Consider the following 21781-nt stretch of genomic DNA (forward strand, 5'->3'; position numbering starts at 1 on the left):
TGTTGTAAGACACCACATGCTCAGGGCTTAAACCCCCACAATAAGATGTATCGTGGTTTGTGCCACCACAATTTTGACATGAGAAAGAGTTGACTTGAGAAGAGCTTGCCCCACTATTAACACTTGTGTTCAACTTTGCAAGCCCCTTCTCCAAAAGCTCAATTTGGTGTTGCAATTGATCAACCTTCTCCAATTCGTACATCCCACCTTTCTTCGGTGTATTCCTCCTTCTACCACCCCAAGAGTAGTTTTCGCTACTTCTTTGATTTTTTCTTCAACTTGATTTTGGGGGATCTTAATCAATTGTCCCCCCGCCCCCGCATCCAAGTTAGCTTTAGACATAGGTTCCAATCCATCATAGAAGAATCACATGAGCAAGCTTTGATTGTATTCATGATGAGGACATGCTTGTACCAACTCCTTGAACCTTTCCCAAGCTTCACTAAGAGACTCATCCTCTTCTTATTCAAACGATGCAATTTTCCTTCTCATTTTGGCGGTCTTTAACTCGGAAATGAACCTATTCAAGAATGGCTTGACTATCTCTCTCCATGTTGTGAGAGAATTTGGCTTCACTTGCTTGAGCCACTTCTTAGCTCTACTCGAAAGAGATTGTCGAAATAGATGCATTCAGATGTACTCTTGAGAAACTTGATTGGTTTGAATCATGCCACATAGCTCAGGGAATCTATCAAGGTGCTCAATGGGATCTTCACTTGGAGAACCCGAAAATTGTTCCGCTTGTACCATTCTTGTGTATCGGGGGTGAATGGTAAAGTTGGTTTCTGTGATGGGAACCAAAATCCCTCCCGTGAGCTCATAATCCTCCGGATTTCCAAACTCATGAAACAAACTTCATCCTCTTGTCCCGCCATTGCCTCACTTTGCGAACTTGAAGAATAAGAATCACTCCCACTCTCAACAATAACACCAAGACCTCTTCCCTCTTCTTGATAAAGCCTACGAACTTGTCTCAAAGTTCGGTCGATCTCGTGGTCAATGTTATGTGTGGGTGGTCCTTGAGACCTTCTAAGCATCAACAAAAGCTAAACAAACAATTAGCAATGACTAGGAAGAGAATAAATGAACAAAAGCAAAAGCAAAAAATCTAATAATAACACAATAAAAGTGCAAAACTAGCCGTTTCCCCGTCAACGGCGCTAAAATTTGATCAAGAGGTAAATAGGTCGTTTACTACATCCTCCTAGTCAAATTATATTTATATTCTTCACTATCCTAACACAAGTATAGGGGCAAGCAAAGGATCGATCCATAAGGAAAAGGGGCTTTGCTCATTTAAGGTGAATTATGAATCTATTGCAAAGGGGTATTTTGAATGTTTTGTGTTTTTCAAAAGTCAAATTACTACTATGAAGGAATGAAAACAAGCAAAATAATAAATCAAAATCTAGAAGAACTAGAATAAGGGAAACAACGCTAGGGGGTATGGGGGTGTCAAACACGATTAACAAAGATAGACAATGATGATTATCATGAAGAACATGCCATAGAATACAAAATTCTACCTTAACAATTCACTCTCATGCAATTGTCTAAGAAAATCAATGAATGAGGGCTTGGCCTAATCGAGATCACTTTCGCGCATCAAATTAGGCTCTAATCAAAACGAGAGATTAAGTGTGCACAATACATAAAGCTCTACTTAAACAATTCATTTTCATGCAATCATTAAAGTAAAGGTGATCTAACCCTAATTTAAATCACTCCCGTGCATCTAAATTAGAGAACATCAAACAATGTGTTACTAATAATCTCAAATCATCAAAAATCATACATTCACCAATTCATAGCATGAGCTCAATCAATCATCATCAATAATCCATGCCTTTCACAATTTCACAATTCCCCTATCTAAAAACTTAGCCTAGGAAAGAGAAACTAACCATCATAATTTAACTAAACAGGGATTCAATCAACATAAAACTAAACATGATTAAAAACAAAGGAAAAACAAATCCAACAAGCTCAACTAAAGAAATAGATGAAAACAAACAATATCAAAGCAAATAAATCAAACTAAAGGAAAGGGTAAGAGAATACTAATGAGTAACTTGATTTAATATGGAAGCTTGAAATTCTAGCATTGGATTGAAATAACCTTAACCAAGTCTTGATTACAATGATGAAACTTGAAGAATAAGCAACTTTCTCTCTCTAACATACAAGGTTCTAATGTTGATTCGAAAATAGGATGACTACAAAATTCAATAAGAAGACTATTTATATGCATCACCAATCCAGAAATAAAGACCCAAGAAGAGCCTTCTCTTCGCATGCCACGCCCTCTCTTGGCTGGGTACGGAGCCGCCTAGCCGTAGACACCTAAAAATGTCTCCCCGAAACCAAACCCGATGATGAACAATCTTTCACCGCCGTTATTGGTCAGGTTGAGTATTTAATCCCGGGAGTGCTTAAAATCCATGTTCAATCAAAATCAGTTCACAAAATAGTCAACGGATCAGTCCTAATGTTTAGTCAAAGCATAGTCCAAATTATATTTTGGCCTAAACCTCTTTAATCCATTTTATATTATTTATTAATTTAGCCCAATTAATAATAAACCTAAATAGCCCGAAATTATAAAACGACACTTAAAAATGCTGAACGTAATTAGGTTTAAAATGAACTTGGACGCAAAAGTGGAAACAATGTCCACCGTGTCACGGCATCACGTGCTGTGCCACGGTGGAATGTGCCGCATCGCGGCATATTTTACCGTGTCACGGTGCGCATGCCGTGACACGGGATTGTCCCGTGTTTTCCCCGCGTAAAACCTGAATGCGTTTTATCCTTTTTAGAGTAGATATTTCCCACGACGTGGTAGAATGTCTCGTGTCATGGTAGAGTCTGTCGTGTGGCGGCAAGGAAATTAGGAGGGGCGAGCTGCCACGTCTGGTGCGTGCACGCAGCCTGGTGGTGCGTGCGCACCAGCCATGGTGGGGGGGTTGATTTTGCTTTGAAACGCCACAAAATTGAGCAATTTTTCTGACCCCCTTGGTGCGCGCGCGCAGCATGGAGGTGCGTGCGCACCAGGTGGGGTCATGGGAGGCTCAAATTTCTCTTAAAAACGCACCCAAACAAGCCCAATTTTCTGACCCCCTTGGTGCACGCACGCAACCTATGGTGCGTGCACACTAATCAAAGCCCAGGGGAGGAAATTTTCGCTCTTGAACACACTCTCGTGCTTACGCTTTTATCGGCGCTCACGAGTTTCATGATCAAGTGCTTAAAAATCACACAAAAATATTTCAAAAATCACTCGGTCATGAATAAAAATTCATGAAAACGCAAACACGAGAGCGCATATATTAAACAAACTCCTTCACCTATGTTTAACCAAACCTCATGAAACCTTGAATAAACACCGAAATCGTTGGAAATCATCAACGATTCAATCTCGTGGTACCTAAAATCAAGAAAACAAAGAAAAATTAGAAAAGTTCTCAAAAATAAAAGAAATAGAGAGAATTGAAAAATCAAAAGAAAGGGTTAAAAAACCGGGTTGCCTCTCGGGAAGCGCTTGTTTAACGTCATAACTGGATGTTCTCCACCTATTAAGGTGGTTGTCGGAGAAGCAATATGTGAATAAGGCCAACAAAAGCACCATCGAAATACTTCTTGAGTCGATGGCCATTAACCTTAAATAGAGATGAAGAATCCATCATTGAAATCTCTACAACACCACTAGGAAAGACATCTTTAACCAAGTAAGGACCGCTCCATCTTGACATGAGCTTTCCGGGAAACAACTTCATTTTTGAATTGTAGAGAAGAACTTTATCACCAACACAAAAATCTTTCTTCTCGATAAGCTTATCATGAGTTTCCTTGGAACGAGCTTTGTAAGTACTGGCACAATCATAAGCATCAAGTTAAAGCTCCTCTAGCTCATGAAGATCTAACCACCTTTTCTCCCCCGCACTTGCCAAATCAAAGTTTATCTTCTTGATTGCCCACAAAGCACGGTGTTCGAGTTCTACTGGGAGATGACATGATTTGCCATAGACTAGGCGGTATGGAGTGGTACCTATAGGTGTCTTGAAAGCCATTCAATAGGCCCAAAGAGCATCATCCAACATGTCCGACCAATCCTTCCTATTTCTTGAAACTGTCTTTTCAAGAATTAACTTGATTTGATGATTGAAAACCTTGACTTGACCGCTTGTTTGAGAATGATATGGAAGGCCAAATCGTTGATGAACTCCATGCTTTCGCAATATCTTTTGAAATGTATTGTGAATAAAATGAGAACCATTATCGCTTATCACCGCCTTAGGCACACCAAATCTTGGAAAGATGATCTTTTTTAACAATTTCATTACCACCTTGTGGTCATTTGTTGGGGAAGAAATGGCCTCAGCCCATTTAGACACATAATCCACCGCTAGAAGAATGTATTGATTTCCAAAGGATGAGGGAAACGATCCCATGAAATCAATTCCCCATACATCAAATACCTCCAACTCAAGAATAGGCTGTTGAGGCATCTCATTTCGCTTGGAGATATTCCCAACTAGTTAATAACGATCACATGACTTAAAAAAACCCCATGAATCCTTGAAAAGATGTGGCCACCATAAACCACTTTGAAGAATCTTAGTGGCAGTCTTAGAAACACCAATATGGCCACCACTAGGATCCGAGTGGCACATATTCAAAACACTAGGCACCTCTTCATTTGGAACACAACCCCTAAGAAAGCCATCGAATCCTCGCTTGTAAAAGATGGGATCATCCCACACATAGTGTCTTGCCTCTCTCTTGAGCTTCTTTCGTTGATTCTTAGAAAAGGAAGGTGGAAACTCCCCACATGCAAGAAAGTTCACTAAGTCGGCGAACTATGGGAGCTCTTTTGCCTCAATAGAATATAAGAAGTCATCAAGCATTCTATCCTCAATTGGAGAGTCATCATCATGAATTTGAGAATCTTCAAAGCGAGAGAGATGGTCCGCCATAACATTTTTCGCTCCTCTCTTATCCCTAATATCAATATCAAAAGTTTGAAATTCAAGTACAGCGAATCAACCTAGGCATAGACTTTTTCTTGACAAAAAGGCACTTGAGAGTCGCATGATCCGTGAAGACAATGGTCTTAGAACCCAACAAATAACAACCAAACTTCTCAAAAGCATGAACAATAGCCAAAAATTCCTTTTCCGTTGTGGTGTAGTTCCTTTGAACACCATTTAGAGTCTTGGACATATAATAGATCATATGTAGCTTATTTTCCACTCTTTAACCCAAGACACCTCCGATTGCCGAATTGCCCGCGTCACACATCAACCCAAAAGGTAAATCCCATCTTGGGGCTTGAACAATAGGAGTAGAAATTAGGGCGTTATTCAACTTATTGAATGCTTCCAAACACTTATCATCAAATACAAATTCAGCATCCTTTTGAAGAAGATCATTGAGGGGCTTTGCAATGAGCGAGAAATCCTTGATGAATCTTCTATAAAACCCGGCATGTCCTAAGAAAGATCGCACTCCTTTCACATTGACCGGAGGTGGAAGCTTTTCAATAACTTCAATTTTTGCTTTGTCCACCTCTATTCCCTTATGAGAAATCTAATGGCCAAGGATTATGCCTTCCTCCACCATGAAATGACACTTCTCCCAATTCAAAACCAAGTTCACCTTCTCACACCTTGCTAAACATTTCTCAAGGTTCTTAAGGCATGCCTCAAATGAAACACCTCCTACGGAGAAGTCATCCATGAACACTTCCATCTCCTCCTCCAACATGTCTCCAAATATACTCATCATGCATCTTTGAAATGTTGTGGGAGCATTACAAAGGCCAAACGACATTCTCCTATAAGCAAATGTTCCATAGGGATAAGTGAAGGTTGTTTTCTCTTGGTCATCAGGGTGGATAGGGATTTGGAAAAATCCCGAATAACAATCAAGAAAACAATAGAACTTGTGCCTGGTTAGTCTCTCAAGCGTTTGATCAATGAAAGGAAGGGGGAAGTGATCTTTCTTGGTGGATGTGTTTAGACGTCTATAGTCTATACACATCCTCCATCCCGTGACCGTCCTCGTCGGAATGATCTCACCTCTCTCATTCTCGACGACGGTCATGCCTCCCTTCTTTGGGACAACATGAACGGGAGAAACCCACCTAGAACTCGAGATAGGGAATATAATTCCTGCATCCAAAAGTTTGGTGATCTCTTTCTTCACTACCTCTCCCATTTGGCGATTTAGCTTTCGTTGCCTCTCAATAAAAGGTAGAGCACCCTCCTCAAGGGTTATGTGATGTGTACATAAAGCGGGGCTTATACCTTTGAGGTCATCAATGGTATAATCCAAAGCACTTTGGTGCTTTCCCAAAACACCGCACAAATCTTGAGCGTGGTGCTCACTCAAAGAAGAGCTAACAATCACGGGAAAAGTGGAGTTGGGTCCTAAGAATTCATACCTAAGGTGTGATGGAAGAGGTTTGAGCTCAACCATTGGAACACCTTTACCTTCCTTTGATGTAGCCACTTGCAACGCTTCTTGGCTAGAAATGCTCATACACATTTGCTCTTCAACATCCTCAAAGCTTCCGTTGAGCACATCTTCATACAAAGCCATCTCCTTGCTAGGAGCACCTATCTTTTCCGTATTCAACAAAACATTCTCAAGAGCATCGTTATAAATGAGCAATTGCTCATGCATGGAAGACACAACATGATCAAGAGAATCAATCAACATGCAGTTTTCTAAAGAAGAACTTGGATACTTCATACTATCATTCAAGTCAAATTCTATCACCTCATCCCCTACTTTAAGTGAAATTTTATCACTCTTCACATCTATCATAGCACCCGAAGTAGCAAGGAATGGTCTTCCTAGAATGATAGGAATGCTAGCATCTTCGTACATCTCAAGCACCACAAAATCCATCGGAATAACAAATTTCCCAACCTTCAAAGGGACATCCTCCACCTTACCCTTAGGAAACTTAATTGACCTATCGGGCAATTGCAAAGTGATTTTAGTAGGTAAGAGTTCTCCTAGCTCAAGTCTTTGGTACACCGAATATAGCATAAGGCTAACACTAGCACCTAGGTCACATAAGGCATTGTCGATTTGCATTTTGTAAATGGCACAAGGGATGGAAAAGTTTCCGGGGTCTTTTAGCTTAGGTGGCATCTTGTTCATTATGATTGCACTACAATTCTCGGTCAAGTTCACCGTCTCTACAACATCACAAGTCCTCCTACCGCTCAAAATGTCTTTTCGGAATTTTGCATAGTTGGGCATTTGGGTGACAACTTCGGTAAATAGTAGAGAAAGGTGAAGTTGCTTGAGCAAGTAAATAAATCTTCCAAATTGTTCATCCAACTTGTGTCTCATGAATTTTTGTGGAAAAGAAAACTTGGGTTTCACAATTTCTTTCTCCATTCTCACCTCACTAGGTTTCTCAATCTCAACCTCACTCAAAGATGCACCATCTCTCTCATCTTCTACCAAAACCTCTTTTATGGCCTCCTTGGTCTCACTCTTCCTAGGCAAACTCTCCTCAAGAACCTTACCACTCCTTGTAACAATAGCATTGACGGGTTTCTTAGGATCTAGGCCTAAGGAAGGGAAAGAAGAAGGACTAGCATGGTCTTTTAAAGCATTGGCAAGTTGAGAAATTTCGTTTTCAAGCATCTTATTATGAGTCATCATTTCACTATATTTCTTGTCACTTACGGCTATGTAAGTGTTCAACAAATTTGTTTGGTTTTCAATGATTTCTTCCAAATTAGTCCTATGAGAAGAAGAAGAAGAAGAGGATGATTGAACATAGGAATTATCATTTTGGGTCTTTGGAGCAAATCCAGATGGGGGACCCCTTTGAGAGTTATTTTGAAAATTTCCCCTATTTTGATTGTTCCAATTACCTCTACCTTGATTATGGTTACCATAACCTTGGTTATGATTACCATAATTTTGGTTTTGATTTTGGCTATTATAACCTTGGTTGTTATAGTTACCTCGGGAATTTCGGTTCCCATGGTTCCTATTACCACCACCTTGGTTGTACTTGTCAAAATTTCCATGATTGTTGTAATTCCTAATCCATTGACCTCTTTGATTCTCAAACCTAGAATCATTATTGTTTGACACATAGTTCACATGCTCATTCACATTTCCATCTTGATCATCACAAAGATCCATATGCATGGGGGCAATTAGAAGCATCATGATCATACGATCCACAATCATCACAAAACAAGCATCCACTAGGCATGTTACTAGAAGAGGGAGGGGGTTGAGAATTTGAAGACATACCTCTCCCCTTAGATTGGGAGGGAAGATTTGAAACTTGGTAGGTAGCACTTTCCAACTTCGCCTTGATAGCGGACATTTCCTTCCCCAAGTTTGTCATTTGTGAGGATAGATTGTTGATTGCATTTAGATGATCAACCGAGTACACCGAAGAGCTACTCTTGCTAGTTGACTCCCTTTCTCCATCTTGCCAATCTCTATAGTACCTCACTACGTCTTCAATTATGTCTACCACATCATCTTCTGTTTTATTCATGATGGGACCTCCGGCTCCTCCATCTAACCATGATTTTCCTTGAGGACTAAGGCCTCCATAGAAAATTTGAATAATTTAGTAAGTTGGAATTCCGTGGTGAGGACATTCTCTTTGATACTCTTTGTATCTCTCCTATGCTTTATAGAGGCTCTTACTAGGCTTTTGCTTGAAACCTTGAATCAAAACTCTAGCCTCCGCCGTTTTCTTTTGTGGATAGAAGCAGGATAGAAATTCCTTGGTCACTTCGTCCCATGTCCTTAGAGAATTCGGCTTGACCTCCTTGTCTAGCCATTCCAAGGCACGCCCTATGAGGGAAAAGGGGAAAAGCTTGAGGCGGAAGAATTCTTTGGAAATTTCATTCACCTTGATAGTATTGCAATATTTTTTGAACTCCTTGACATGATTTAGCGGGCTTTCATGCTTGGCCCCACTAAATTGTCGCCTCTCTATCAAATTGATCATTGCCGGCCTTATTTCCAAGTCATTCGTCGGTGTTATAGGTGGAGCAATCCCACTCTCAAATCTATATGCACCGGGAATCCCCAATTCTTTCAACGCCACCCGTGGATTTTCTCCCATTATTCTTGCTTGTTCCTCTTGTTGTGGTTCTTCTTCACTTGAAGTGCTAGGACTCAAAGATCATATAGCAACCCTTATCCTTGCAATAGTTCTCTCAATCTCCAGATCAAGTGGCACTAGTGAACGACCACGTGCTCTATGCATACAATCTCAAAAGAAATGATTAGTAGCACGACTACAAGTGTAGCCTAAAAGAAAAATATTTTTGTATTTTCGATTAAGGATGAAATAGACTCAACAACTATAACAAAGCACCAATAACACTCCCCGGCAACGGCGTCATTTTTGGCGTAGGGAAAAGTAGGTCGTTTTCTACCCTCCCCTAGAGCCAAACAAAATTTATAAACACTCGACCAACCTAATACGAGTATATGGTAAGTCAAGGGTTGAACCCAAAGGAATGAGTAGGTGTAAGCTATAACCAAGGTTAAGCTACTTCGAAGATTGTAGAAAGATATGGTTGGTAACTAAGGTATCGAGAAAGCTAGATAAATCGAGAAATTCAATATACTAAACACTAGGGATATAGGTTCCACATGCAAGATCAATGATTATGCTAATTGATGGATGACTCAATCGATTCAAACATTGCAAAGGACAAACAATAGTTGCAACTAATGGAATTCAAAAGATATCTCCTACAAGCTAAGCTAGGGTTCACTATGAATGGCTAACAAGGAAAATCACAATCAAATTTAATCAATTAAAGCAATTCTCAAATCAAGGGTTCATGTCATTGAAATTTGCAATGCAATCTAGATTAATCTTATAGGTTGATCACTACAAGTCTAATTAATCACATGCACAACTTTGTCAATCAATTTAATTGCAACAATTTAATCAATCAAGGATCATCAACTATCAAAAATCATGGTGAAATTGAAAAACAAAACAAATTGAATCACAAACATATTCATTTCAAGCTTAATCAAGAATAAAAGGAAATTGCAATAAAAGTAAATTTAAAGGAAAGAAATCTCACAAACTTTCATTGATTTGAAGAAGAAATCCAAGATCAAGTTGAAATCAAAGATCAAATTCAAGTACAATCAAGTAATCCTAAGCTTCTCTCCCTACTTTCTCTCTCTTCTCTTTCTGGAAAATAAGTGTCTAGTACCAGATAAGTCGTCTCCCCCAAAAAAGGAAAAGTCAAAAGCTATAAATAGAAAATCAAGCGAAGAGGATCGGGGGCCCTGGTGCGTGCGCACCACCCAAGCCGCGTGCGCGCACAGCAGGGGAGCGCGCGCATAGACCTCACTATGCGCGCGCGCACCCCTGCTGTTGTGCTCGTAGCTTGCCTCCTTTGCTTGCTCGATCGATCTCCGCGCTCTCGAGCATCCCTATCATTGGTGCACTCGAGGCGATACCCGCGAGAAGGGCAGCCCTTTTATTCTCTAAGCACTTGAACACTTCGAACCAAAACATTGCTTCCATGGAGCTTGTGCTTGCGGAGCTAGCTTGAATTGCATGTTTGGATTCCCGAACTTAACTCCATAAACTTCTTTGAATGCGCTCAAGCTTCCTCCTTGATAATTAAATCCCGGGGAACTCAACACACATACAAAAAAATTCAAAGAAACGAAGAAGCGAGAGAAATAACCGAGAAATGAATAAAATAGTAAGCAAACCATCAAAAGCACACATTTCTCTAAACTTACACACAAACAAGCAAAAAAAGCATTATTATGTAAAAACACGACATAAAAGACTAAAAAAGTGCATAAAACTACAAAGAAAACCTAGCCTAAGAGTGCCATAAATGACACTCATCAATCCTGTCCCACGCGCAAATACACCGCTGCCTTATTCGTGCGCCGCGACACGGTAAAGTACACCGTTTCACGGGACAAATTACCGTGATGCGACAATATATACCGTGACACGGCAGTGGCCTACGTGTCACAGTGTTCACGCGTTATTAATTTTTTATCCTTGACCTATTTTTCTCGGATTTTTCTTATGTTTTCCTTAACCGTTTATCCTTAGAACTCTTGTTTCGAGAGTTTATACCTAATACAATTCTCCTTTTTTTTTATTTCTTTTTATTTTAGGGGAAGTTGTAAAACTTGTCCCATCTTTTTTATTTCTTTTTATTTTTTGGGGAGGTTGTAAAACTTGTCCCATTTTTTTTTATTATTTCTTTTTATTTTGGGGAAGTTGTAAAACTTGTCTCATTTTTTAATTCTTATTTTGGGAAGTTGTAAAAAAATTTCCGTTCTTCTTTGTTGTATTTTTTTAGGGAGAAATTCGGTATCCTCCACTTACGAGAAAACAACGTTTTTTTTTACGTCATTAATATACACAATCACACACAAATAGTCACAAGCACACACTAACATACACACTAAATGAGTAAATAAATGTCAAATGCATAAAGCGTGAGTAAAATGTACAAGAATGAGTCATGGTACATAATAAAACCCTCGGTCAAAACTCTCCAGATCTAGAAGAACTAGGATCAGTGTCATCACGAGACCGCGAGTAAGGGAATGGAGGACCAAAAATACCCTCCATCATCCGAGTACGAGGAGTAGTGTCCATACTAGTCCCCACAACTCCAGCAGAAGACATACTCCAAGATGTAGGAAGCGTCGGTGGAGGCATTGTCCCAGACAATGGAACCGAAAATAAGCCCTGATACACAGGAATAATGACCGGCCTAAACTCGGGTTGTGAAGGCTGGAATGGCTGGGAAGATGGAGGACGCTGCCACTGAGCCTGAAAGTGCTGGAACGGCTGAGAAGATTGAGGCTGCTGGGTCTGAGAATGCTGGAACCGCTAAGAAGACTGAGGTTGCTGCCACTGAGTCTCCTGAAATGGCTGAGAAGACTGAGGCTGCTGCCACTGAGTCTGAAACCCCTGAAATGGCTGAGAAGTCTAAGGCTGCTGCCATTGGGTCTGAGAATGCCGACGAACCTCAGGGGATCGTATGCGACGACTAGGCTCCCCCTCGTCCGAGCCTCTATGCCTCGAGCGCGAGCGAGACCTCCGTCGCTCCTAAAAGACACAAAATGAAAAGATATCAGTGGTGTAAGATAAAACAAAAGGTAAACATGGGAAAACAGGTGAATATACCTCGTGAACATCCCCTGAACCACTCTGACAACTTGCACCGCGTCGCAGCTTGATGACACAATGCTTTAGAGCATCAATTAACTTCATAAAGCCCATCATATCCGAGTGCGTGACCTGAAAGCAAAGAATCAGTAACAAGCAATATTAAGAAGGATGAAAGATATGTCAGAAAGCTTATTGGCTCAAACTCATCGAGCAGAGACTCCCGCGCCTGTCTAAAACCCTCCGGTGCATCAACAATATGCTCCTCAACGATACCAATCGGCCCCGGGTAACGGACAGACTGAGGCGGGATCTCGACCTTCCCCCTACCACGAACAATCGTCTAAAACATGATCGAATAATCAGGTTATTTGACAATTTAAACAGGAACTAGCAACAAAATTCTCAAAGAAAATCAAACCTCCGGAAGACGTGGCGGAGGAGCCAAGTAAGGAAGCAAGTCTTGAGAATAATCGGCGTCCATGCGCACAAGCTCCTGCCAAGGAAACTAATAGTGCTCTCTCCTGTTTAGCAGCTCCTCCAACAAGCGTGAGTGCAACATCGACTCAGGTGGAGGCAATGGCACCACAAAACGATCAACGTTGTGCTGACGGACAACACGCTCCCTAAGGTACCAAACAAAACGTGATGTACCAAAGAAGACAGTACGACACACTGAGGGCTCCAAAGCCTCGGGAAAGTCGGTCAAGCCAGCCGAAGGCCGATACTAGATCTCGACAGGGACCTGAAAACCATAAGAAAATGAAGAGAATGCCGAAAAATAACATCAAAGTGAAAGAAATACACTGTGAAGTCGATCCTTACGCCAACAGTAGAGGTACTCCGACGCAGCAGCCCTCGCAGACTCGGTACTGAATCCACTCGTGACTCACCTCGGTCACACCTGCTGGCACCGGCAGGAAAATCGTGGACTGCTCCGCGACCCCGTCGAGGGGCTAATCCCGGAAAGTACTCATGGAACCACAGCTGTAACAAGAATAATCTCTAAGCACATGAGCCAAACCGGTAAAGGCAAAACACGAAGAAGAAAAGATCGTCACCTCTACAACTCTCCAAAGACCATAGACAACAACAGGGGACTGATCGTTCAGCTGCTTGCAGCCATGACGCAGCGACGAGAGCAGATCAACGTACCCCACACTAGCCCAACTGAAGGATCCTATCATAGCAATCCTGGTCAAAGATGGCAGGTAACAAACGAGCGCACGAGAACTCCTATCATAAGAAAGGGTCCCGGAAATAAGGATCAAGATGAAGATCTGTACTCGCCGCTCAGGCGTCGTCTCAGCTATATCAAAACCATGGGCGAGAACAGAAGCCGACTATGATCGCCCACTCCTAGGACCACCCTGTGGCACCGGTCGAGTCCTGATATGGTGAACGACATGACCTAACAACTCCACTGCCTCATTCACCCCCCCGCCCCCCAAGTGAGGTCAGGAATCTGCTGGACAGGCCGATCGGTGAAACGCAAGCCGCTGATCATACTGAAATCAAGAGGAGTCACCGTCATCTCCCCCCAAGCGAAATGGAAAGTGTTGGTAGTATCCCCAAAATACTCCAAAAGCGCTCGGACGACTATCAAACCACAGCCTCGGGGGCTGCGAAATCCCACAACTACTGAATAAAAATCTCCTAAACCAGCAGACTCTCACAAGGCGTTGGTGATGGGATCCCCCTATGATAATCCTATATAGACGGGGAATCAAGTCTCCAGCTCCTAAGCCATGACGGTGAAGTACCCCATCGACTATTCCGGTAAGCGGGAGGTGAGAAATATGGTTCTCACGACAGAAAACCAACTCGTCTGGTGTCCACGAAGGCGGAGTACACCTATCCCTACTCGTATAGGGGAGAGGCTCGGTCTCCACGGCATCGTCTATATCCTTGGGAACCGTGGGAGTATCCTCTCGGAAAGCCTGACGCCGACCACGAGTAGAAATATCTCGATCTTGTTGTTTAGGCATGCTATTATGTTCAAACAAAAGATAAAAATCTAAATACTTAGCATAATTTCCTAAGTTATTTAGTTATCTATTCAAAAACAGCTTAACAACTACTTTAACTTGCATTTTCTATTATACGCTAAATTTTTACCTCAAGGCTAAAAATTGGCAAAATGATAGAATCATTTCTAGTATTTGGTTTCTCCATGACAAACTAATACTACAGTTCTCCTAATCGCATGATACTATGTTCTCCATGACAATGTAGTACATACACAAAAACAAAGCATGTTTGAAATTGCACAAAAACAATAGATCGACACATCATAGCATGTTTTACAAGATCTACGACAATTCTATCATCATTTCAAGTGCAAAGAAACAACAAGAACAAAAAGAACACACTCACACACAAAGTAGTACCAAAAATGGTGATTTGCTCATTTCTTTACCAAATCATGCAAACTTGGTCTCAAATTGCTCACAAATCAACATACATTCATATACAAGCTAATTCATGACAAGAATTTTGCCATAAAACCTCAAAATTAAAAATCCCCAATTTGATTTTTCATGGGCTTTTACAAGGAAAATTGCTCATTTACAACGAAATTCAAGACAAAAAGCAAAGAAACTTACATAGATTCTTATAGAGATTTAGAAATGAGGAAGCTAGCAAGAGATTTGAGTGAATTTGGTGGAGAATTGAGTGAGAAAAGCTCGAAAATACCGGCGGAGAACATGAACATCAACAGCAACAAAATGAAATAAAGAAGGAGGCCGAAATTTTGAAATTTAAAGGCAAAACAAAACCTCGTGACACGGTGTTGTGCCCCGTGCCACGGGATCCGTTTCCGCATGACGGTAAGGTTAACGTGGCACGGCGAAACAGTTGGTCAAAGACACAGAAACCAAAAGACTTGGGGACGTGTGACTGTATCAGCAGGATAAAGAACGCCACGTCACACAACAGAATGCCGCTTGACGGCAAAGTACACCGTGTCACGGCAATATTCCACATGGCACGGTGTTCGCGCGTGGTCTACATATACGTCAGCGAATATTCCTGGAGCTTTGTGACTAATTCAGAAACGTCGTGCCACAAAAAGTAATTGTCGCGTGACGGCGAATATATGTCGTGTCGCGGCAAATGTATACGTAGCACGGTGTATGTGACTGTCCTGCGCAGCTCAGGGGCTTCTCTAGTGAATATTCCAAGCATCTTTGACTAGTTCGAATTATTTTTCGCAACTTTGTGACAATTATTTTTCCACCAAAAACCTTGCGGGAAATTATAACTGATATTTAAATGGTACCATAAATTATCATTTTATCCCTACCAAGTATCGAAGTCATATTTCAAGCACCTAATATGGTCAGATAGTCGACTTGAAGGTCTAATCATTTACAGCCCACGTTCGGGGACAAGCGAACCATCTACAGCCCATGTTCGGGGACAAGCGAACCATCTATAGCCCACGTCCGGGGACAATCAAACCATCATCATTTTAGTGATCATCTCCCAAGTGAAGACGATTCACGGCACAAGGTTCTCGATACATAGAGACTTACAATCTCATCATTAGACAAGTTTTTCCTCAAGCATGGAAAATTGTCGATCGTTGCCACCTCTCAAGGCGAAGAAGTCAGCGATTATATCATTTATCGACTTTCCTCAAGCATGGAAAGTATTTCAACAAACATCATTCGGTGGATTTCTTCAAGCACAGAAAACTGCCAAATTCATCTGTCGACTTTCCTAAAGCATGGAAAGTATCTCAACAAACATCATCCGGTGGATTTCTTCAAGCATAGAAAACTACCAAACTCGTTTGCCTCCGATACACAGGTGATAGATAAGCATTCTATGTTTATTCTTTTATCTGTGGAACTAACATTGTTTTGCAGGTATCGACGTATACAGAGTGATTTAGGATCGCAGGATGTCTTAAATCACTACTTTGACTATCGTTTTCGAATCTGATTTTTCTACAAACTCAGTCAAAGTGGGGGCTTCTGTAGACACCTAAAAATGTCTCCCCGAAACCAAACCCGATGATGAACAATCTTTCACCGCCGTTATTGTTCAGGTTGAGTATTTAATCTCGGGAGTGCTTAAAATCCATGTTCAATAAAAATTTAGTTCACAAAATAGTCAACGGATCAGTCCTAATGTTTAGTCAAAGCATAGTCCAAATTATATTTTGGCCCGAACCTTTTTAATCCATTTTATATTATTTATTAATTTAGCCAATTAATAATAAACCTAAATAGCCCGAAATTAAAAAACGACACTTAAAAATGGTGAATGTAATTAGGTTTAAAATGAACTTGGACGCAAAAGTGGAAAAATGTCCACCGTGTCACAACATCACGTGCCGCGCCACGGTGGAATGTGCCGCATCGCGGCATATTTTGCCGTGTCACGGTCCACATGCCGTGACACGGGATTGTCCCATGCTTTTCCCGCGTAAAACCCGAACGCGTTTTATCCTTTTTTGGGCAGATATTTCTTGCGACATGGTAGAATGTCCTGTGTCATGGTAGAGTCTGCCGTGTCGCGACATATTGCTAACGTGTCACAGCAACGAAATTTAGGGTTTTTATCTTTTTAGGGTTCCGTGTGTTCCCTCTACTCATTTTCTCTTTAAATACCCCTTCATTTCTGCAGTTCAAGGAATCAATTAATTCTCTCTTCTCTCTTCTATGCTCTAGCCTAAACACTAGCCTATCCTATTCTTCAAAAATACTTCCTTTAAGCACTCCAAGGAGTCCATACTTTACTCGAGGTTCCATCTTTAAACCAAGGCGTGAAAGGTAGAACTGTTTGAGGGTTTGTCCCCAAAACAACTCTATTTAATTTAATTTTAATTACTGTTTTATTTATTTCCTTGAAGTTACTAACTCGTTTATTGTTTTATAGTTGCAAGCAAGCAAAATCAAAGTAAGGAATTATGTTCCTTTTATTTCTATTATTTTTTTAACAATTTTATATTGTTGGATTATTGTTATATTTCTTTCAATATTAATGTTTATTCTATTATTATTATTGATCACCATATTACATGTTTAAAGGGAATATGTAATTGAAAATCACGCCTAATAAGATAATTTGGACGACCGGTTTAGGTTCCTTTTTAATCTTGTTATTAAATCAAGTGATCACGATATTTTAGAATTATGTGTTGCATTAATGTTCAACCAATTTAGCTTAATAATAGTTTGGAGCGAATTGAATCTTTGTTTTCATGCTTTTGAGATCGCATGAATCACTTTTCACTTTAAGAATCGAGTAGAGGCCAATACGGGCGAATGTGACTCCATGACTCACTTCGTACCATCATCCCCGATCCTCCTTTCGTGGTTCCGAACAATATGGAGGTAGTAATCTCATGGATTATGAATGGGGTGTAACCTTCACGGGTCAATCGTTGTTGCCTATCATTGTACCTTATTCGTGGTTGCCTTAAATGACCCGTGAACGGTTTACAGGTTCCGTAAAAACTTGTTGGCGGCTCCCTACTTTCCTTGTCCCTAATCGTATTATGCCAATTCCCACTTCCTATGAGTGCCAATCATATTCACACATGCTTGACGTAGGCGCACCTCGAATGACGCCTACACTAGCCCAGCAAGCCACGCCCATGGCCTATGGTGTCGCACCCGCGGGTGGAAGCTGGAGAGGCCTCTCCAGCTGAGGAGAGGCCGCGGCTTGGGAACAGGGGAGAATTGAACCTCAAAAATGTTGCGCCCGCGACCTGTTGAGGAGAGGCATCTCCTAAGGCACGACACGACATCTACCGCAATATTGAAGAAACTCCAGAGCAGCGATCCGCGCGCGCGGCTTCTAGCCCCGCGCCCGCAGATTCTTGCTTGGCTCCGTGCCCTCTCCTTGAGCATCTCTTTCCCTTCCTTAGCTCCATATGCATCCATAGTCTTCATCAAAGGGGTCGGGAACCTACAAAATATCAAAGAAAACTAAGAAAAGGGAGAATAAAGAGGAAAAACACGAGAAAAGATAAAACAACACAAAAACAAAGATAAAACGCTTTGAAAAAGCTCAAACAAGTGCAAATGAGGGGAAAATCCTTAGAGACGAAGGTTAAAAGAGTGGCATAAATGTCACTCATCAAGGCTATATCACGCAATCTTTCAAAAAAAAAAAAAAGCTAGATCATGCAGTATAATAAGTAAGTGCACCCATGCAAGGTATATAGTCTAGTTTAGCTAATGATGTAGCATAAATAAATCTGATTAAACCAAGATTTTTCATGTTATCTAAGAGACAAGTGCATGAAAGAATAAATAAAAAGGCAAACATAAAAACACTTAATGTTAACAAAAAGGTAGCCATATATTTTTTTTCTCAGCAAACTTTTTAGAAATATCTTGTAAGCAAAATCCTAGTACATATAAAATAAGACTGAAAAAGAAATTGGATAAAACATATATACATAACAACAAAATAGAAGTTTTTAATAACAACTACGACATGTACAACAGGAAATAGCAATAAATTTAGATAAATGTCAGTGAAGTGAATATAATCTTATACCATGTAATTCAAATTTTCATAGGACTACAATAGGGAATTGTACTAAAAACAAATAATAGTCAAAGGAGATGAAATAATCTAAAAGTGATAGTCTGCTGTAGAAAATAAACAAATTATAAAGTTAATATTATTTCCTAGTTGTAGGGAATATTTCAAGTATCCCACACTTGAGCCCCATTGTGATCATACACTTAAGCATGGTGGCGTCCAAAGGGAAGGAAGCTAGAGCAAAAGAGTCGCCAACAAGTTTTAGGAACTTGTAAACCGTTCGCAGGGTGAAGGTTACACCCCTTCACGATCCATGAGATCGCTAACACCATAGTGGTCTAGAACCATGACTAGATATTCGGGGATGAAGGTACAAATCCAACCTAAAAGAGATTGAACCTGCCCTAAATAGGCCTCTACTTTATTCTTCTCATATTCATGTGCGCTTTCTGACTAACATACAATCAATATATTAACCCTAAACTTGTTTAATCTATGTTGGTTGAATATTAACGCACAACAAAACTATTATTGGCGATCACTTGAATTAAAATCATATTAGCCTAAACAAGATTATTAATTATCTTATTAAGCGTGATTTCAAGTACAAATTCCCTTTAAACCTGCAAGAGAGGGCGTGATCAAGCAATAACAACAATAATATACCAAGCAACATAATATTGATACAACAAATCATCATCACAATAACAATCTCAATAAAGCATAATAATATTAGTAACAAGATCCTAGGCATGATACAAAAAAGATTAATAACAAATCCTAGCATGTCACTAAAGAATAAAAATCAAAGCTTTATCCCTAACATGATACTAACATGATAGAAGAAATAGGAAGCAACCTAAGCATGATACTAGAAAGCAATAAAGACATCCTAACATGATACTAGAAATTAAAATAATTTAAGCATGATTTCTATAAAAATATAGCAATAAAACAACTTACTTTGTTGCCTCATATCTCTTTCTATCAAAACAATACACACATTAGTAACTTCAAGGAAAATATTAAATCAAACAATTAATTTAAATAATTGAAATAGGGAGTTCAGACCAAACCCTCAGAAATTATCAACCTTTCACGTCTAGGGCGAAGGCAACTTCGAGCTTGGCTAGATGTGTCTAGAACTCGTGAATGCGGTATTTTTATTTGTAAAGGGGAAGGCTTAGAAAGAGAGAGAAAGAATAAGCTACTAGCTTTTAGAGAGAAGTGAATAGAATTAGATGATTGTTGATGATTTATTCGTTGATGATTTAAAAATGGAGAATATCGACCCTATTTACAGACAAAATAGTCCAGAAACGATCAGAAAAAGACCGAATCCAATCTGGAATAAAACTAATTCTGTTGTGGCGCAACAACTTTGTCTCTGTGTGACAGCGTCCAGCACAGCCCGACAGCTTTGTCGTTTCGCGATGGTTCACGCGTTTTCTAAAATCCGTACGGAATCCTTAATCTAATTAAATTCGATTAATTAAAGTCCGTATTTATCTTTTAAAATCAGATTTAATCTTTTTAAAACACTTGTTTTATTCCAAATAGAAATCTTTATTTTTCTAAAAGATATGATTACTAATCCTAACTCCACTAGAACTCAAGATAACCTTCTAGATTATTCTAGAAGATTAAAGTCAATCCTAATGACCTTAGGAATATTAATTAATGGGCCCTCCACTAGATCATTAGGTCGTATATAAAACTTGTTTTAGGCCCAACTTAGTATTTTGGCCATAACTTCCTCATTATTCATCGGAATTGGGCTTATAATATATCGTTGGAAAGCTCTTTGCAAACCCAATCCAAATACACTATTATTGGACCCTTATCATGGACTAAACTAAATTGGACTGGACATTTTCATAAAATAGAGTACATTTTCGAAAACAGAAACAAGCATCTTTATTAAAACAATTCAACCGCTTCACGAGACTTTTCTCACTTTCACTTAGTTCAACAATCAATAACGTGAAAGGTATTCATCACTCGGTTTGGTTTTTGGGGAGACACAATTAGGTATCTACACTAGTCAATGGTAACTATGGATCTGTGAATGAAATGCATCATTTTGGGTGTAAGACAGGCAAACTAAATGATCTGAAAAAAAAAAGGTGAATATACCTTTAAAGAGAGTGGAATGACAGAGAATTTAAGATGAAGAAAAAAGAATAAGGTGGTTGGGTATTTATAGCTGAAGCTTAGGTATCAAAGGTGACCTAATTCTTTTTCACTCAGCTACTGTTGCAAACAGTAAGTACTATTGTTTACACTACTTTCGTACACATAGAAAGTATTTGGGTTAAAATAATGAAAAAGATCTTGTTATTTTATGCATTAATATAAAAAGGAAAATAAATATTGTGGTCAGAGTACATGAATTACAATTTACTTATATAATAAGGAAGTAAGTAAAAAAAATTTGTGGCTGAAATTATGGTGAAGTACAATAGCTTAGCTATTTTATTACCAATTTTAAAATAGTTTTACTATGAACTGTGACTTTGACTTGTACTTGAATCTTTTTCTTATTAAGCAAAGTATTTTAACTTAGCATATATGATCTCCTTTTGAAATCTGAATTATATTACTTCTAATATGGGCTACATTTTATACATCCCATTACACATATCTAAAGAGACACATCCCAAATAATAAGGCATAACATATCCACAATAACCTCTATTGTTGATTAGTAAACTTAGGTAATCATATGAATTCCGCTTTTTATCGGTTATTTTGAAAAATGCAACTCTTGGAAAAAAAAACCCCCTAAAAAGAAACGACATTTAAATATTCTATATATATATATATATATATATATATATATATATATATATATATATATATATATATATATATAATATATATATAATATATATATATAATATATATATATATATATATATATATATATATATATATATATATATAGTTTGCAATTTTTTGTATTGGAAGAGTAAAAATGTAACAAAGGATTTGTCAAAGCTGTATTATATCAGGTATACTATAATTGAAATATGGTTTACTTACATTGTTTTACTGTAAATTATAAGTCTCTTTGTTACTTACCAAGTG

At 39.3% G+C, this 21781-nt stretch overlaps 2 non-coding genes across 2 annotated transcripts; both read left to right on the forward strand.

Moving 5' to 3' along the window:
* The first annotated feature begins 388 nt into the window (after nucleotides 1-388).
* LOC145565811 (small nucleolar RNA R71) lies at nucleotides 389-495 on the forward strand. Its single transcript, XR_014095187.1, has one exon. It is a non-coding gene; the product is annotated as a small nucleolar RNA R71 (small nucleolar RNA).
* An 8138-nt stretch (nucleotides 496-8633) lies between these two features.
* LOC145565823 (small nucleolar RNA R71) lies at nucleotides 8634-8739 on the forward strand. The gene has a single exon (XR_014095194.1). It is a non-coding gene; the product is annotated as a small nucleolar RNA R71 (small nucleolar RNA).
* Nucleotides 8740-21781: the final 13042 nt, after the last annotated feature.

The sequence above is a fragment of the Chenopodium album genome, chromosome 10 (genome assembly GCF_948465745.1).
Source record: "Chenopodium album chromosome 10, dcCheAlbu1.1, whole genome shotgun sequence".
Taxonomy (NCBI): Eukaryota; Viridiplantae; Streptophyta; class Magnoliopsida; order Caryophyllales; family Amaranthaceae; genus Chenopodium; species Chenopodium album.